Below are 8241 nucleotides of genomic sequence, written 5' to 3'. Positions count from 1 at the left end.
TAGTGGGGGCTTTAAGAAGACAAGACCTTATTCCTTTTGAGAAACTCTCATCAACCAAGGTCAATTAAGCTAATGCCTAAGGCATTCATTGTATGTGATGAATTAAGTTATCTACTATGCATCTGGAATGATACCAACTACTTCCATCCTTGGAAGAATTATAAAAATAGTCAGGGGCAGCTGGATGGCTCAGTAGCTTAAGCGTTCAACTTTGGCTCAGGTCATGATCTTGAGGTTGGTGAGTTTGAGCCCTGCATTAGGCTCTGTGCTGACGGCTCGGAGCCTGCTTCAGATTCTGTGTCTCCTTCTCTCTCTGTCCCTCCCCTGCTCATGCTCTGTCTCTGTCTTTGTCTCTCTCTTCTCTAAAATGAATAAACGTTAAAAAAAAATTTTAATAGTCACTTAACTCATTGTCTGTACAGTTAATTCTCTTAAGGAACTGGTTGAGAAAGATTGCTTTAGAGAGCAGATTAAGGTTAAAATCAATAGCTTTTCTATAAGATCCATATCATCAGGAGTTCTGTCACATTCTCCTAATTTTGGTTGCCTGACACAGGGCATAGCATTCAGTAAAGACTTGATGAACAGATGAATGAATGATTCAGAGCTGCTCGTTCTATCCAGATAAACCTAAGCCCTAAAAGTCAAGGTCTTACAGTAAAGGAATAGCAGACAGCACCTGAAAAAACTTCATTTGTACTTTAATCTGTGCCTAAACATTTATTAGTGAAAGCTTGCTTGCATTAAACCATGACTACATTGTACTCCATTATCCCCCCCTCTCTGCAGAAGGATTTGGTTGTACACCTGAATATTATAAGCTGGAATACAATGTACCATGTCAGACCAGGGACACTTTCCCAGGAATAGAGTAAGAGAAAAACCCAAACCCAGAGGTTTACTTTTGATATATATGTGTCCTAATTTTATTCTGGAATTTACCACACTGTGGTGGCAATATTGGTCAATGCCAAGTATTATAACATTTCTAGACCACTCACTGCTTGCGTTTAACCCCAGCCAGCAACAGCTTCCAGCAAAACTTCCTGTTGTTTCATTTGTCAGATGTTGTCTGATAAGATCAAGGTGAGGAGTCAGGGTGGGCCATTCTCTGCTTCTCATAAATATGAATCTGTCTACATACAACATGCAGTGGTATGTAAAACAAACCACAATGAAACTGTCAAGATATTGTGGCAATCTTTTAACCTTCTGTATTTTGCAAAGTTTTGCCACCATATTTTGGAGTCAAAACAATAAATATTCTTTCCTTCTTCCTCTACTCATCTGTTCCAACTAGCCTGTAGATCTTGGACCTTTAAGATGACATGGGCCTGAAAGAGGTAGCACACCTGGGTTCTTGATTCAATTCAATAACATCTGTAATTATAAAAATAGAACATTAAATAAAAGGAAGGTCATAAACAATGGGATCCTGGAAGGCAGCCAGGCCCTCAGTCTTGAAAAAGTTACTTACCACAGCACAACTCTAATAGCTGGACACAGATGGAGGACAAAAGGCCTAAGCTGCCAGCTGTCCTGAAGTTTCAAGTAGGGGAGGGTGTATTCATTCAGACCTTCTAGAAAGTTCTATGTCTGCAAGAAAAAAAAAAAAAAAAACCCTACGTATCATTCTTTTCAAAAAGTGGAATAGACCACAGCTTAACAAATGAGTCCCAGCTGTTTAAAATTAGACTACTAAAATAATTCCATATGCAAATATTCTCTGGGACTATAGCATTTTCATTAAATTGGGCCCTGGATGATTCATTCATTTAAAGTATGAGTCTCTCCAAATTGAAGCCTAAGATAGTTAATAAGTGGTAATAAGTATCCTGGTTGCAATATTCCTGTCTCCGTTAGTTAAATTGACCATAATACTTAAAGTTGTCTGTTTTTTTTTAAACAAAATGCTTGAGTCACCACCCAGAAGATGCTAATCACACTAAAACTGTGTGACTCATGGGAAACAATAGAGTGTAAACTGGAAGAATTCTACACTAGGATTCGGGAAACCTGGGTGATGATCTCTGTGTTACCACTTGTCAGTCACATGAACTTGGGCAACTTTCTTTACCTCCGTTGCCCAACTATGATATGGAGATGATATGTACAATGATGAAACATCATAGATGCTTGAAGCTCTCATATTGATAATTCCATGACTTTTCTGCTTTAAATTATATTTTTAATATATGCCTAATAACCAAACGGGCACATGTAACTGAAATGACCCATCACACTGGTAGGGGTTTTCTCCATGATGTGACTTATCCTTTTTCCTAGGCCTTCTTAATCCTCCTTAATGTGATGGAGTGACAAGATCTTCTCGGGGTTTTTCTTTTCCTGGTCTTGAGTCTATTCTTATGGGGATGTTAGTCCCTTTTAATTATAAAACCCACCACTCCTGTTTCTTTCTTCCACATATCAGTTCACATTATGATGATTCTTATCAATTTAGAGGATAATTCAAACACATTGAACATTTTAAGTTCCGATTATTTGTCAGATAGTATATAGAATGATGTAAATATTATATGTTAAATACTAGTAATTAGATATTCAGCACATAAAAACACCATAAAATATTTACAATGCACATTAGCCCCTCCTGAGCAGAGTGACTGAAAGCAATTTCTTCTTTAAAAACATGTCAGTGTCAAATAATTTAGGACTCCACAAGCTAGAGAGGGTCCAGAGTGACTCTGGAACAAGTCCATATATAAGTCTTCTGTGGGAGGGGTTTGTCCCTGTTTATCCTAGGAAACAAAAAACAAATCAAAACAAAACAAAAGCAAACAAAACAAAACAAAACAAAACCTCCATCAGCTAAGACCATGTTTCTTAAACAGCAATAAACAGAAATGCATATTGGTACATGCTAAAAAATAAAGGGTAATCCAAGGCAAATAAAAAGCCTTATGCATCTTTCTGGAACATCTGTCTTAAGATTGAAATAAAAGTTTATATGAGTTTCTAAAATAACAGAACACAAAACAATTTTCAAATTTCCTATATGCTGCTTGAGAATATACTCCCAAAGCTAGCTCCTCTAAAGACTAAAAATATACATTCTTACTCCTCTGCCATGTAGGGACACTTCAATGGAAACATTTGAGTGACTAGGCCTAAGGAAATCTAAAAGTATCTCTTCTTTGAAATACAAAATGACCAAGGTAATAGAAAATGCACATACCCTTTTTCCTCAGTAATATATAGATAACTTACATTCTAAGTTGGTGTCTAAGTATTTATTCTGAAATCCTTAGAGGTCTTTTTGCCATCAACCTTGTCACTGCCTGCAGGTTGAGAGAGTTTCCAAAAGGAATAGAGTAAGAAAAACATCACAAGGAATTTGCGCCCTTCCTCACTATCTACCTTCTCATACAAGACATAGCTTTCTCTACAAAATATTTTGTTCACAGAATGCCACAGATAACCTGGTTTCCCTTTACTTGTCTCTTCAGTATTAATAAACCTGGGGTCACAGACTTTATGTGGTCTGTTCTTTGTTTGGAAAACAATTCTGGAACACTAGGTGTAGAGATCAGAGAGGATTCCAGAGTAGGGCCAGTTTCACTCTGGGTCAGAGACTGAGGAAAAGACTGTGGGAAAACAGCTGGCCTCCAGGGCCTTCCTGATCTTACCTCTCTTCCAAGGTTTCCTTTATCCTGCAGGAATGAGGGGGCTGAGCCCTGTTGCCACCAGAGAAGATCAATCAGGATCCCTTGGGCAAGGACAGCCACATACCCCAGCTCGCCAAAGACAAAGGATGGATTTCAAAGTGACAGATATGGCAAGTCACCAACAAATCAATCTACGTTTTTTATAGGTTAAAAAAAAGCTTAATTATTTTTTAAATTAAAAACTTACCATATGCTGGGGCATCTGAGTGGCTCACTCAGTTAAGTGTCTGACATAGGCTCAGGTCATGATCTCTCGATTCATGAGTTCGAGCCATGCATCAGACTTTGTGCTGACAGCTCAGAGCCTGGAGTCTGTTTCAGATTCTGTGTTTCCCCTCTCTGCCCCTCCTCTGCTCGCACTCTGTCTCTCTCTCTCAAAAATAAATAAATAAAAATCACCACATGCTTATTATACAAAATTTAGACAACATGTAAAGGCACAAAGAAGAAAGTATTTAAAAAATATGTGAAACAGCTGTATAGTTTTTTAAGAATCTACCATGTGCCTGGCATTGTGTAAAACACTGTTAGTAGTAACAAAGACACAACATGCTCTCAGGGAATTTATAACTTTGTAGAAACCTGGCATTTGAGGTAGTCACAAATAGGATAGCAAAAGACATCACTAGGTGTTCATATTTAAGCACTCAAGGTGTTTGTTGGGTCAATATAGGGTTGGCTGAATGCCAGTGAAGAGAGGGAATCTGGGCAGTATCTCTTACTCCTCTCCAGGAGGACAAAGACTTGTAGAAGACCATGCTGAGGAGAGAGCACACACTAGGTCCTCCCCCATCTACTTGGTTTTTTTTAATGACCTTGAGGAGACATTGAAGAAGCGCTGACTCTGAGTTCAAACAATAGCTCTGCCACACATAGCAATGCAAACTTTAGTCAACCCTCTTAAATTGTCTTAGCCAGTTTTTTAAAACAAGCGTAATAATCTCCACCTCGCAGCATTGCTGTAACACATATTCAGCCATTTAACCCTCATAACAGCTCTATGAAGTATCTACTTGATTAACACCATTCTACATAGGCGGAAACCAAGATGCAGAAAATCTGTGTAACTGGCCCCAGATCACATAAGTGATAGAGCCAGGATTTGAACTCAGGCAACCAAGCTCCAGAGAACATGCTCTATACTATAATAGAGCTCTGTATACTATATAGAGCTCTATATAGTCAGTCACTATCCCCTTTTGCATCTCTTCAGAATTAAGGGAAAGCCTAATAGCTGCCATTTACATAATAGTCTGGTGAAGACAGAGGAAGTGATTTTTTTAGAACCTGGGAACTGGCAATAAAGGCCATGCTTTATAAAATCTTAAACAGAATACTAATACTACTACTACTAATAATAATGGATGACATGCTTATCATCTGAAAACCATTATAGCAAGTAATGGGAGAGGGAGGAGGTATGTGTGTGTAAATGATCTCATTTAATCCTCACAATAATCTGTCATTTATGACTTGTTCTCCTCATTCTACAGATGTGGCACCTGCAGCCTGAGGGTTTAAGCAAACTGAAATCTCTCAGACCAGATACTCAACTTTTGAAATGAATTTGTTGAGTCAAAATGGTAGGTAAGGGGCACCTGGGTGGCTCAGTCAGTCAGGCATCCGACTCTTGATTTCAGCTCAGGTCATTATCTCACGGCTTGTGAGTTTGAGCCCCAGGTCCGGCTCTGCACTGTCAGATTAGGATTCTCTGTCTCCCTCTCTCTCTCTGCCCCTCCCTCACTTGTTCTCTCTCAAAAATAAATAAATATTTTAGAAAATAGTATGTAGGTACTCTGAAAAAGAGAATAAATACAGAAAATAAATGAAAAATCATAGATCATCTCCCCTACAGTGTACAGGAGCAACTGAGAGCAACCCCAGGATGCCTGGGTGCTGATCCTAAGTCAGCCACTAATGAATGAACTACATGGCAATGAACAAATCAGTCAATGTCTGTGCTTTGGCTTCTCCATCTATCACATGAGCTGGTGGAATAGGTTACTGGTTCTTAATCTCTTGATCATAAACCACTTCCATGTATTCAGTGAACTCTCCCTCCAGACAAATGCATATGTGAACATAAGACAGAAAGCTCTGCATTCAATTCAGTAGTGACAATGTATTCTACATTGTCAGGCTTTCCTGCTGAAATGTAATATCCTTGAGGGCAAAGGACTAGTCTTGTCCATGTCTATATTCCCAGTTACTATAACAGTACTTGGCATATCATAGACTCCCCCAAACTATCAACTGAATTTAACCCCAGACTAAGAAAACTTGGAATGAACTATTTTCAAGGTCTTTTTTTGTTCTGAAAGATCTAGGGGTGAATCATATGAAATTGCCAATGCTCTGCTGCTTCTGACCAATAAAAATGGCAATTTCATGTGCTTCAACCTAATACATTACAATTTTACTCACTCACCTAGTGAATATGTGTATGTGCACTCTGATACCTAGTGCTGTTTTAGTTCTAATCCTATTCATCTGTGACAGTTATTACTCACCTTGTACTTACCACATGATGAAACCCAAGCAAGCAGATAAATGTGTAGTGTTTCCTGCTTCTTTTAAACTGCCTGTGAATGCAAACAGAGCCCGTATCTGTTTTAGGTACAATTCTTGTGTACCTTAATTTCTTAGTTTCTCCTTAAATTACTTTATTTGAAATTTATCAATACTTATATAATTCTAAGTGAAGATACTTAATACTTATATAATTCTTAATGAGGTAGCAACTAAACAGGTTAATGGCCTTAATATAAATAAGTCAGACTTCTGGAATAATTGTTAAAACAAGAAAATAGTGTGTTCAACCAGAAGCAAATCTTTTTAAAATGCTTGCCAAGTATAAACTTTGGGTTGGCCAAAGTGTAAAATAGCGATTTCATCATATGACTTCTGTATTTGATCATAAAACATCCTGGTTAGCATTTATTCAATATTACAGGTACCTCGTAACATCTAATATCCACTATTCAAGCATTGTGTATTATGAATTTTTAAAAGCCTCTAGAAATACCCTACTGTGGAAGACTTAGTATTAATTTTTTTTTTTTTAACCCTGAAACAAATAGAATACACTTTTAGGAGTTAACCTGATGCAACTTTACTACTGTGGCCATATTTCTGAGATACGCTCTGCATATGTTGCCTAATGAAGTGTTAACTATTATATACAGTGGAAACAGTAATTTATTTGGATTTGTGGGAAAAACAAATGGCAATATATGGAAGTTCTGTTGTGAGCTAAGACCACTCCTGCCTCTTCTTAACCATACAGATTTAACGAGTGGTATTTCAGTGTGACTTCTACCAGCCTCCAGCTAAGCTGCCTCTTTTTCTTCTCTAAAAGAATGTTTCCAGTAAGGTGTGTTGAGGTCAGGTCAGGTAGAATTAATTTTAAAAAAATAAACCAGAAAAACTTCCTGTGGAAAGAGTGAAAACTAAGAGAAGTCCAGTAGATGACAAAGCCTGTCAAACACAAGGGGAACAGAAATAACATGATACAAATATTATAACATTCGGCATGTATTTCCCTAACCATTCCTACGGTCTCCTGTATTTGTCAGGAAGTGGAAAATGGGGGAAAAATAAGTAAAAGGTGGTGTTTCTTTTTTCTGTCTTACTTTACTAGCTGCATTTTTGAAATATTTGGCTCACTCATTGCTAGTTGGAAGGGTCCAAAAAAATGATAGAATTGGATGAAAGAAAATGAATATCTGAATCCTAAAGCAATTCAAATTCCTGAGTGGTGTGTGTGTGTGTGTGTGTGTGTGTGTGTGTGTGCGTGCGCATTTGGTATAAGAGAGGGGGTACTAAAGCAAAAGCAACAGTGGAGACAAAAAATTAAAAATTAAATCTATTTTTCCCCAATTGAACTAGTAATAGTGAAATTATCACCTTTAAAAAGGTACTTAATACAAAGGAAAAGGAAACCAAAGAGATTGACTCATCTAACCCAGAATTACCAAACTTTGCAATCCTTTAATCTCTATAGATGCACCCCTGTCATTCAATCTTGGGGAAGCAAACCTGAATCTATTTTCTAGAAAATGGATTTTATCAGCAGCCCACATAACTCTCCAAAGCAGCTCTATTGAAAACAGTATTATCACCCAATAGCCTCAAGCACCCATACTCAGGGAACTTTTAAAGAGAATGAGATATGATTAGGAGGGGGAAAAAAAAGATGAAAATCAGATCTACTTGTGAACTATACTTGTAAGAAAAACAGTAGGGAGAAACTTGACACATTGACTACGACAAAAGTTTGAGAACTCTTTGTTAATTTTAATTATTCTGTGTTTATTCCCTGTCACATTGATGAAGTAGTTGTCTATATCCAATGAAGGTAAACCCAAGTATTATGTTCAGAATCTAATGCTATAGTTCTCCAAGATAATATCTTTCATAGTAGAGAGTAGGGTTCAGATTATAAAATTTTTACTTCTTTTATGGGGTTTGTGTTACCAAGTGTTTAGAAAACCAATGCCCCAGAATTCCTCTCTAACTTCTGCTTCTCTCTAATCTCCTTTGAAAATTCTGGAGA

The 8241-nt window shown here is 37.4% G+C and overlaps 1 long non-coding RNA gene across 1 annotated transcript; it reads right to left on the bottom strand.

The window, feature by feature from the left end:
* Nucleotides 1-1189: 1189 nt before the first annotated feature.
* Nucleotides 1190-3761, bottom strand: LOC123576861. Its single transcript, XR_006701614.1, has 4 exons — nucleotides 3648-3761; nucleotides 3229-3299; nucleotides 1478-1596; nucleotides 1190-1380 (listed from the first exon to the last, which is right to left on the bottom strand). It is a non-coding gene; the product is annotated as an uncharacterized LOC123576861 (long non-coding RNA).
* Nucleotides 3762-8241: the final 4480 nt, after the last annotated feature.

This window comes from Leopardus geoffroyi, chromosome A1, assembly GCF_018350155.1.
Source record: "Leopardus geoffroyi isolate Oge1 chromosome A1, O.geoffroyi_Oge1_pat1.0, whole genome shotgun sequence".
NCBI classification, from domain to species: domain Eukaryota; kingdom Metazoa; phylum Chordata; class Mammalia; order Carnivora; family Felidae; genus Leopardus; species Leopardus geoffroyi.
This window is presented reverse-complemented; position numbering and strand designations above follow the sequence as displayed.